At 37.0% G+C, this 12,266-nt stretch overlaps 1 protein-coding gene across 1 annotated transcript in view; it reads right to left on the minus strand.

Moving 5' to 3' along the window:
• The window catches only part of CDH12 (cadherin 12), a 347,372-nt gene that overhangs the window by 14,074 nt on the left and 321,032 nt on the right, over positions 1–12,266 (minus strand). The window lies entirely within an intron of this gene.

A 12,266-nucleotide genomic window follows, 5' to 3' on the forward strand; every position in this document is an offset into this window, starting at 1 on the left:
GAACAGAATCACAGAAATGGAAAACACATGGAGCATTATCAGTGGGGGGAGAGAGGGAGGAAAATGGAGAAAAAGATACAGAGAACAAGAAGCATAATTGGTAGGTACAAAATACACAAGGGGAGGTTAAGCAAAGACTAACCTTAAAAATGGAGAGGCCAAAGAATTTATATGTATGATTCATGGACATGAACTAAGGGGGAAATGATGGAGGGAAGAGGGTACTGGGTAGAGGGAATAAAGGGGAGGGAAAATAGCATAACTGTAATAGCATAATTAATATCATATACCTTATATTTTTGAGGGGGTACCTCTATATGTAAATAACTCTCCCAAAAAGATTCTTTCTAGAAATAAATGAGTTACAAGGAGAATAAAAGAGAGAGTACTTTTTATAAATAAAAATGAAGATAACAGATGTAAGGAAAGGAAGTAGAAGAGATAGAATATGGATATTTCAGACACATGTTAAAATTACTTGCTAGTGATAAAAAGGAAGAGAGAATACATGAACTGTTTCTCGTGCAGCACCAAAATCCCATTTCCAGTTTTTGCCCCTGCTACATGGTGTACCGTCTTCATTCCTGTCCTTGCTGAAGAAGACTAGAAATAATTAAACAAACACAGCATGATAAATGTATCTTTAACTTACTATAAAACTTTATAAGTTTTACAGATGGATAAGCTACCCCAAATCCTTGAAAGCCCTTGCCCAGATTCGGACATCTAGGGGAATGAGGAGTTCAGATTCAAGCCCAGGATTATGGAAATGTAAATAGCATGTTCGTTCTACAATTCCCTCCCTATGACTGATCCATGTTAAATTCCTCGTCTGCGGCACCACTGAAGATTCATAATATCAGTGCTGCTTTAGATATCTATCTGGCTTCTTATAAAAAAAACTATCTGGATTCTTACAGATTTTATCTGGGTTCTTATAAAGAATTCATTCAAAACCTTATCACATGACTGATTGTTACAACTTCACAATAACCGATCATGCTAAAATTTATTTTAAACTAAAAGCTCTATAAGCAGTCACTGGTTGCTTAAGAAATGTTTACATATTTATGTATGACACAGTGAAGTCCATTATTATGTACCAATACAGGCACAGGTATCATAAAGTGAGAATAAAAGCTACATTTCATAATACGGGGTATGTTTTTTAAATATTTTTTTAAGATTTTATTTATTTATCTTTAGAGGGGAAAGGAAGGAGAGAAGGAGAGAAGTATCAATGTATGGTTGCCTCTCGTGAGTCCTCTGATGGGAACTGGCCTGCAACCCAGGCATGTGCCCTGACTGGGAATCGAACCGTGATCCTTTGGTTCGCAGGCTCAAGCTCAATCCACTGAGCTATACCAGCCAGGCCTAACCTCGCTGTTTTGGTTTTAAGTCAATGTTGTTAAATTCTATTGTATGTTGCATATTTTAAAACACATTCGACAATTGTATACCTACTTAACAAAAATAGACAACTGGTTCATATTTTAGGTTAGAGTTTAGTAAATTCATGTGACTTCAACTCCTATACAATGTAAAAATGTGTCTTTACTTTCTATTGTACTTGGCACATAAGATACAAATTCCAAGGCCATATGAAGAGCTGCTTTCTAAATTTTTTTTTTCAGGATGACACTTTTTATTGTGAGCGTGGGATGTCTTTAAAAGGAGTCCAGATTTCTCCTGCAATTTTATTTATAATGCAGACTTACCCTTATAGTGCATCAGTGTGTTACTACAATTAAAGCCAATTTTTACCCATAAGAAATTCTTCGGGTAGTTTTAAATTAGTTCCTGCGATACAGTAATATGTCACAAAAACATAATCACTGTTGTAACACATTATTAAAAAAGTGTTTCTCAAAGGTATGCTTTTGGTATTTTAGCTAAGACAAATATTTGCCTTGTGAGATTTCCTGTGCTCTGTAGGATTTGTAGATTTACTGGAAATTAAATGTCACCAGTCATCACTGTGGCAGTCACAAAATAAACGCCACTACAAGGATAGAGGGCAAATCACAGCAACAAAAATGACACATTCAGGTTGCTGAAAGTGAGTGATGAACTTACTGGTGTCGTTATTTCATTCTCTCTTCTGTTGTAGATGTGTGAAACTTTTCCTAATTGCAAGTTTAAAAATATAACCTTACACTTTGAAACTCTGGCTTGGGAGGAAGTAACATCTTTATTTAAGAACTACTGTACTAGTTAGCATCAAATTTTTCACAATTTAATGTAATTAGAGTCATAGAATTTTTTCATGTATGTATATAATTCACCAAACTATATAAAAATGTAGTGACATTTATCTTTTGACTCATCTGCAATAATATTTATTTAGGAGAGCAATGATGAAGTCTATTTAAACTTGATTAAGCATGATCATTATTATCCAAGGTTTTGCCATGTAGAAACTAGTTATGGAAAAATGAAAAAGCAAATCCCAATGTAAGTGTAGTAAATATCAAATAACCAAAATCTTACACAATTAGTGGCTGTGTTCCCAGTAGTCAAACCATTTAACTCCAATGATCATTGATCCACATTGCTTATATTTAATAACAAGCTTATTTATGTTTGGGAGCTGGTAAAAGACAATTCATAAATAATTCTATTCTTATCCCTCATGACTTCAAAAATATTTTGTTAAATCTGTTTCCCTTATGCCTTGGTGATATCTCAGTTACCTTCTATAACTTCCCAAATCAATTAGAGTTAGAATTAGCCTTATTATTAATATTTGGCAGTACAGTTTAAAGTAAGGGAAAAAAAGAGATAAAGCCCCAATTATCAAAACCAGGAATGAAGAAGGAGACATCATTTTTTATCAAACTGAATTAAAATGTTATAAAATAGTATTACATGTATTATGTCAAAAATGCAGTGAACTCAACATAGATGAACAAAAAAAAAATCTAGAAAGACACAAATGATCAAAACTGACCTCAAAAACAAATAGAAAATCTCATAGTCCTAAAACAAATGAAAAATGAAGTTGTCATTAAAAATCTCTCCACCAAGGAAAACTCATGTTCACATGTTTCACTGGGGATTTCTACCAACTAACTAAAGACTGAGCAATAACAATGCTTCACACTCTTTCAGAAAATAGAGGAGGAAACACAAGCCAGCTCGTTCTATGTACACAAATACTAACTCCAATCACAAACATAAAAAAAAAAAACATAGCAGAACCAACTAATACCAATATGAACATAGATTCTAAACAAACATCAGCAAATAAACTTCAGAATAATATTATTGAACTAACAGGCCATGGCATTCATCCTAAGGTTGCAAGTTTAATTTAATGTCCAAGAAAATTAATATGTAATATATTACATTAATAGAAGAACAAATATCACATTGCTACCTTTATAAACTCAGAAATAGTGTTTGACAAAAATCTTTCATTTACTTATTATTAAAACAGAAACAAAAACTCCGAACACATAATGAACTTTAAGCAACATTTTCAACTTGGCAGTGTCTATCTACCAGAAACCTATAGCTAACATCACACTCAGTGATCACAGACAATGTTTGCTCTCTAATATTAGGCACTGGGCAGGAATGTCTGTTCTTGCCACTATGGTCAGCATTGCACTCGGTAGTTTATCCAGTGCATTCAACTGAAAATAAAATTTAAAAACAAATGAAAGTACCCAAAGTGTAAAGAAAGAAATGTGGCTTTGTTCAAAAATAACATGACACTGTGGGTAGGAGATCCTAAAGGATTAGAGAAGCTAACAGATAGAATAAAGGAATTTGTCAAGGGCATTGGCTAAGAGAACAATATAAAAAAGAGCAATTTCATATGCTAGCAAAAATAAGCTGGAAATGAAAGTCAGAAAAATAATTCAATTCTCAATAGAATCAAATACAATAAAATATGTAGAAATAAAACTAGCAAAATAAATATTATCTGTAAACTGGAATTCACAATTCATTGCTCAGAGAAATAAAATGGGTTGCTGATGAAAAAGATTATGACTGGAAGTATAAAATTGTACATTCACTCTGAAAAATAGACAAGAACTATCTTTAAACATTATATATTAAATTATAACCCAGCAATTCTAATCCTAGGTATCTACCCAAGAGAGTAAAATACATGTTCACACACAAAAAAACATGTACATATATGTACACAGAAGTATTATGCATGTAGCCCAAAACTAGAGTAAAATACATGTCCACACACAAAAAAACATGTACATATATGTACACAGAAGTATTATGCATGTAGCTCAAAGGTCCATCTTTTGGTGTGTGGATAAATATTATGTGGCATACAGTAAAAATTTCCTCAACAACAGAAAGGAGCAAAATACTGATACGTGTGACCAAACTGTGAAAGAACAGTAACTATACAATGCTTCCTTGATAGGAAAGAAAAGACTGACATTCTTTCACTTGGACCTTGATTAGCTTGGGAAAGGACAGGGCCTTTGGGTTTCTGAAGTTCAGGAACTTTCAGAAGATTTCAGCTCCCAGCCAGCTCTCAATTCTTTCAGACTCCTTGGAGCACATATTAAGCTATTCCTATAATTTATTAATTAATTTCTTATTGTTGACACTATTACACATGTCTCCCATTCTCCCTCCTTTTGCTGGCCTCCACCAAGTCCTCGGCCTCACCTCAGCCTTTATCAGATTGCTGTCTGTGTCTGTGGACTATGCATATGTCTATGCATGCATTTTCCCTGGCTTTAGATGAAAACATTTAGAATCTCTGACCCAGAGAAACTTTATGATAAGTTTTTATGCAGCAATAGATAGTTAATCCTAGTGATAGGAAATATTAAAATATATATTCAAAGGAAAGAAGAATTCTCACTTAAGGTTGAGCTGGGATGGACCCTGCAAGGATGTATGGTTGAGGCCCCAGTGCGGAGAGCAGCACCTTCCTAGTGGCCATGCAGGAACTTTGCCCTGGGAGCCTGTTGCTAGGAGTCAAGCTTTGCTTACTGGGAGAAAGTGCTCCAGGTCTTCAGAGACATCCAGTGAGGCTTCGGCTTCCAGAGAGATCAGCTATTGCCACCCACAGCCTTCTGGCTACCTGGAGTAGAGCTGCCACATGTCATCTTTGAAGTCACATGTCATTTTTCCTTGATTCACAGGCCTCTCAGCCCACCTACCTGCTGCTCTCTGTGGCTGTGCTTTGGGACTGAGCCAGGGCCTTCTGGGACACAGAACCTGGTGTGGAGGGGCGAGTCAGCAAGCCTGAGGAGGTGGCTGGCTGTTCCTGGAAGTTCCCGTCACCATCATCTTCAGATGGGAATCTGAAACTCCCAGGAGTCTCAGCCTAAGTCAGAGCCTGACCAAGAAGTCCATGGCCCTGCTGCAAAGCCTAGATCTTGAGTGGGAGAAGGATTATTGGGATGAATTATCGGACATCTGCATGGACAAGGAGGACAAGTGGGGCAATCCAGATGCATCCTAACCAACTGCATCCATGCCCAGTGACTGGCTACCTGCGCACATGGTAGAAGAGAAGACAGAACTTCCCACTGGGTGTCACACAGCTGGTCCTCAGCGTGGGGTCCATTCATGCCACATCATCCCCCACAGTTTCTGGGTGAGCAAGCAGACTGAGAAGAAGCAAGGTTTGGGCCAGCCAGATGACATGCTTCCTCTTCAAGCCTGACTGCATATACCTGTACCAACTCCTTGCTAGAGACCCCAGCTCTAGCCCTACCTTACCTGAGAGTGTGAAGCTGGCCTTTGGAAGTAAGATGCTAGGCCCAAGTGTCCTTAAATGGCACCTAGCCTGAGGATAAGGTTCTTTTGTGCCCCGGCCATGGCTGGCATTCAGCACTCCTACTGTATCCTAACAATTCTTACCACAGAACCCTGTACAGGATCAATGTGTGTGTAGGGGGTGAGGCTGTGAGGTAAGTCTTTTCTTTTTGTTGGTGTGGTGGGGGATGAAAATAGGAGCCCTCACTCCATGGACTGTAACAATGACACAGCTGGGAATAGGGGATGGGGTGGAGGTGCCTCAGCAAGAGGGGGGGGCTCATCCTTTTGCCAGTTAAGACCTCCTGGTTTTGTACCCTGGCTGGTGTAGCTCTGTGGATTGAGCACAAACCTGTGAACCAGAGGATCGCGGTTTGATTCCCAGTCAGGGCACACGCCTGGGTTGCAGGCGGGTTCCCTACAGGCCAGTTCCCAGCAGGGGCTGCACGAAAGGCACCCATACATTGATGTTTCTCTCCCTCTCTCCTTCCCCTCTAAAGATAAATAAATAAAATCTTTAAAAAAAGACCTCCTGGTTTTAACTTCCCTCTTTTGTAGAAAGATTCTGAAAGAAAACCATTGAAGTGCACCCGAGTCACCAAAAAAAAGGTGGGAGGGAAAGACTGACATTGCTGGTTTGAGTCGGTGCTTTTTAGCTCAAATCATCTTGCTTCATTTATTCACGTGCCTGGTGCTTGACGCGGGGGATTTCCTAGGTCTAGATGGAGATGCAGGTGGGGATGCTCATGCGTGGTCTCTTTATGCAGGCGGAGCTTCCTCACAGGATGATGGCCAGTGTTCCAGGGCACACATTTCAAGAATAAGAGAAACCCAAGCAGAAACTATCATTTCCATGACCTAACATAGTCACGTATGAACCCTTCTCGATGACAGTCAGTGCAGTCAGCAGCCCATTCCCTTATTCAAAGGAAGGGAAAATAGAGCTCATGTCTGATAGAACAAACATCAGCCTCATGGCCAGAAAAAGTTGTGGGATGGGACAGATACAAAGGTGTGGTCATTTTTGGAACTTGGATTTAGAAATCTCTTTTAGAAATGGATTCACCAGTAACTAGCATTTTATTTGATGAATCCTAGAAAAAAATAAATTTTATGTCTAAAAAGAAATTTAGAATTTTTATAATCTTGTGGTTCTCATGCCATCTTCCTTGCTGTTATGGGAGTATGCAAGGGACAATGAGGTCACTGGCTTCATGCACAATTTTCTTTACGTAACATACTGGGATTCCATGTAAGGTTTTATCGATAAAGTTTCCTGATAATTACAGATTAAAAAAACAAAACAAAACAGCCCTGGCTGGTGTGGCTCAGTGGATTGAGTACAGATCTGCACACTAAAGGGTTGCCTGTTCGATTCCCAGTCAATGCACAAGCCTGGATCCCTAGTAGAGGGTATGTGATAGGCAACCACACATTGATTTTTCCCATTCTCTTTTTCTCCTTACCTTTCCCTCTCTCTAAAAATAAATAAATAGTTTGTAGAAAAATAAATAAATGAAACATTTATAGGTGCATAACTTTGGCATAACCTTCCCTGTGAGTTGTGTCAGAGCCAAGACTGGAATTGAAGTCCCGTTACTATGCTCTCCATCTCCCTGTGACATGTATCAGCTAACTCACAGAGCAAGAAGGCACTGCCTGAGATCTGCCCATGTAAATGGCGGTGCCTTACTGTCAATGAGTTGCACTTGCACCAAAATGTAGCTACTGTGATGTGAGGAAGCATGCTTCGCACTTGAGAGTCAAGGTAGTGGATTTTTAAAACAAAATTTACACAGCAGATACTCAATAAATACCGACCAAATGACAGAATGTTTTCAAAAACCGATGAGAAGTATAATTGAAAATGCCTTGAAAACCATACAGTGCAAAACAATTTACTTTTATGTTTAAATATACTGAAGTTATTAAGCTTATTTATCTTAAAAGTGACATCTGTTTTTGAGTAACTATAGGAGTTAAAATTCAATTTTGTAACTGTGGACTAAATTACAACTACAATAACTCCAAGAAAATCATCTTAGCCTTTTATGCCCAAAAACGTGAATTACATTGCAAACTGAGCAAGATACAGTAAATAACACAAGCTCTCTTTGTCTTTCTTCTCTATATCCATTCACTTTAAAATTACATGATAAACCATATCTAATAAGAACTCTGTTCAGCCATGTTATATGATCTATAACAGACTAAGTAATTCCTAACAAGGATTTAAATTATTCAGATACACCTATTCTAAACTCAAATATACTGTTCTGTGCTACTTGTGGCAAAAATCGATCTCCAAAGAAAAAGAGATCTTTAAAAATACCACCAATCTCTTTTCCCAGTGAAAATAGTAAGGGGAGCCTATCATTCATTGATTTTAAATATGTGCAACAACATAAAGCATTAGATAGTCTGAGTTCTTTGAGAGCAGGAACTTTATCATGTTTATCTTTAAATTTCTAGAGTTTAACACAGTGTCTAGTAGATGCTTGCAAATCGAATATGTCAATAAATAAATGCTTTTGAAAACAGAAGAAACAAAAGTGGACTAGATACAGCAGTGAGAATATCATGTGCAAAAAGCAAACTCTGTTTTAGCCTTTACCCTTCCCTTTTGCCTATGTTCCTCATCAAATTAATTGAGCAAAATGTTTCTATCTCCACCTGTCCCTCTATCCATCTTCTCTGCCTAGCATTGGTTTGTGCTCCTATCTTCACACTTGTTCCTTTTCCTACCCTCTAAATGGCTTAGGTATACACACCATTGCCTCATTTCTCAGTTTTCATACTCATATACTCACTACAATCTATATGTTAATTAGTCCTAAATTTATTTATGAAATCTAAACCTGCTCCTTGATTTCTTCACCAGGAACCACACAGATTACATGGCTACTTGGATAAGCAACAAGAATATCAAATTCAACCTGTTCAAAACGGAGCTCACAATCTTGGTGCAATACACCTCCCATTTCTGCAGTTTTCGCAGTAGTTAATGGTACCATTGTCTTCCCTGCTGTCTGTCTGGAACTCTGACCACTAACGCTGACTCCTCATTCACCTCGTTCCCACACCCAATTGATATCAATTCTTATAATTTCATTTCTTCACTTTCTCTAAATGTCTCCATTTCTTTTTATCCTCCCTGTTATGACTTCATGTCATCCAAGTTTTTTTCCCCTTAAATTGCTACAAAATCTATTTTTCTACCATCCTTCAATCCTTCTTTCCTCCAGTTCTTTATCCACTTTGCAAGCAGAATGCATTTTCAGAAACACCAGTCAAATTGAGTTCTGTCTTTTATTATCTCTTCAGTATTTACTTAATTACTTCAGGTTCAAATGAAAACATCAGGACACTCTGAGAAAGAAAAAAACAACTTTTTCATATTTCTTATTTGTATTATCTTTCTTAGTGGGGACAAATGCCCTAGGAGAGATAAGTATAAAGAGAGAATAGGCACAGAATGAGAAATAGAAGAATTTTACCTTTTAACCACTCTGATTTTCCCCCTACATTACATTAGTTTATATATTTTTTCAGTATTTCATGCTTTCTTCCACTTCTAGAGATTGTTATATTCCATTTCTGTCACTTAGCACTCTGTTTTAAACATTCCTTCACTATTTCATTCCAATCTTGTTAGTGTTCACTTTAGATGCTGCGTTCCTCTGAAGGACTTCCCTTGTACCTCTGGGTGAACCCACAATGGCCCTATTGGCTTTTTACATATTAATATTTTACCATGGTATTCTTATTGCCAATTGACTTCATTTGATGCCCATTAGACTGTAAGCCTATCTGAAGAACATTTTTTTTCTTTGTGAACCTTATGCCCTGAACACAAAAGATGGTGTTTAATATGTAATAATAAATGAGTAAATAAATAACTGGTAAAACATTGCTGATGCATTTATATTCGTGATAAATATAAATTTCTTGAAAAATAAATAAATGTCATGACATACTGTTGAGACATAACATTATCTTTTTTCACAGTAGTGCAAAGCTACTCACAATTTACTCATAAAGGCACACATATTTGCGTGTCCCAGAGTATGACAGACCAAGGGCATCAAAGACATACATGATACAGTCTTTAATATTAAGAATTCATACTTTAGAAGATTATTATTTTCAGGTCATCTATTTTACTAATAGATGGAGTAAAATACAGTGACATAGTAAAATATGTCAGAAAAATAATATTTTCCCTGTAGAAACTTTGCCCATTTTGGCATTCCATTTTTGACATGGGATGATGTTAACAGGAATTTGCTGCATATATCCATATTTCCAACCCAAATTTCAGCCTTCAGGTGAAAAGCTCATCCTGTAGGTTAATTTCCAGAGGAAACTGGGTAGTAATTAGGAAAATACAAGACTAACATTACTGTTGTGTGCATGGTTCAGATGGAGCAATTATCCCGATTTAAAGGACTGTTGGCAGCTTGACTATGGCAGTACACCGTAGCAGGTGAAAGTATAAAATGAAATATAAACCATTGTAACATAAATTTGAATCCCACTGTATTTACACAGCATTTAATAGTAAGGGAAAATGGTATTATTTCTAAATTAGGTTGATGATTACGGTGGGGTTAATGATTATTATTTCCATGTGAATGAGACATTGCAAGCCTTAATGAAATGGTATGAACCTTTACAATTATACGAATTATGTAAATGAAGTGATTCTCTCTTCAAAGTATTCATCTTACAGTGCTGCTAAAAATGTTGCCAATACTAGTATAAATCAAACTTACTTTTCCATGAAGATACAAGATAGTTTTATATAGTTACTTGGGGGGTGGAGCAAGAAGTTACAGAGCAATGGATAAACTACCTAAACTCACCCATGTAAAGCAAGGCACCCATGAAAAATAAGAGAGAGACAATGATTTGATCCATAGAAGTAAGAGAGTAACTTCAACCTAGGATTGAAACCAATGATTATATTTAGTCCTCAAAAGTCAACTGTACTCTAAGTGTAACTATTCATGATGATCGATTCCACTGTTTTGCTTCCCACAGTCAATGCTCATCTTTATGGCACCAGAGAATTTGGCAGGCAGGTTCCACAATCGGTGCCTATTAGAACAAGGTAAGGAGCTTGTTTAAAATAAGGATTTCTTAGCCACATCCCCTCAAATTCTGATTTGGCATGTCTTGAATGAAGTCCCAGAATCTGTCCTTTCAAAACTGTCCTAGGTTATTCTTATGCAGGTGGCCATGGTTGAGAAGTGGAAGAACAGTCATAGAGAAGAGAGGGCCAATTCAAGTGTTCTTAGTCTCAATTAAAGTGCCTAGGAAATTATGATAAGTTTTTGGGAAAAAAAAACTAGCCAAATGAGGGAAGAATGTGTGCTGTGTAAACACCTCAAAGAATTAAGACTCACTCTTGTTTCTTTGTTCTGGTGAGGTTGACCACAGTCATGCAAGCAGATACAGTGCAAGCCAGCCAGTGCTAGCTTAAGGGAATGAAGGTCCAAGGGCCAACTACATTCCAAATCCACGATTTGGAGAAGTGATATCTCTTTGGACATCATGCTAAGCTGGGAACACATATTTAAAACATCAAGAATAAAGCTAGGCTGGTAAAAAAGAAGGGGCGAAGCGTTTTCAGGAACAACTATAAAGGGTATATGGACAAAACTGAGAGGGGGTGGAAGCAAGCGAGGGAGGTGGGAATGGCTGGGGGGGGTGTGAAGTGGTGGGGGGTAAATGCAGACAACTGCCCTTGAACAACAATAAAGTAATTTAAAGAAAGATGGGCTGAAAATTTTTGCAAATGCTCACTGCGGCATTTAAGTCTTTGATAAAGTCTCAGACATTTTTTGAAATATAATTGAAATATAATTGACATGTAACATTACATGAATTTCAGATATGCAACATAATGATTTAATATCTGTAGATATTATGAAGTGGATACCAAAGATGAGGGGTGGGGGAAATGGGTAAAAGTGGTCAAAAGGTACAAAATTCCAGTGATAAAGTAAATTAAGTCCTAGGATGTAATGTATGACATAACTATAGTTAATAACATATCATGCATATTTAAGAGTTACTAAAAGAGCAGATATTAAAAGTCATCTCAAGAAAAAAATTTGTAACCTGGTTACAACTGACGGATATTAACTAGACTTACTGTGGTGATCATTTCGCAATATGTATGTATATTGAATCATTACATTGTGCATCTGCAACTAATATTATGCTATATGTAACGTGTACCTTGAAAATAAATAAACTAATAATTGTGTGTCATATATTTGCAGGTTGCTAAGAGTATAGATCTTAGGCTTCCTTTGATCTGTTCTCAACACCAACTTGGATAACTCCATTTTGTTACTTAAGATGCCTCTTTAACTCAGAACATCCTCCTTTCCTCTCTTACAATATCTTTTCCATCTTTTAACGACAACACCCTATCGCGGTTCTTCTGTGACCTAGGCCTTGCTTCCAAAAACTATTTAAATTATGTTCTTTCTTACAGCACTTTATCT

This window comes from Sturnira hondurensis, unplaced genomic scaffold (genome assembly GCF_014824575.4).
Source record: "Sturnira hondurensis isolate 20B ecotype Veracruz unplaced genomic scaffold, ASM1482457v3 Scaffold0014384, whole genome shotgun sequence".
Lineage (NCBI taxonomy): Eukaryota > Metazoa > Chordata > Mammalia > Chiroptera > Phyllostomidae > Sturnira > Sturnira hondurensis.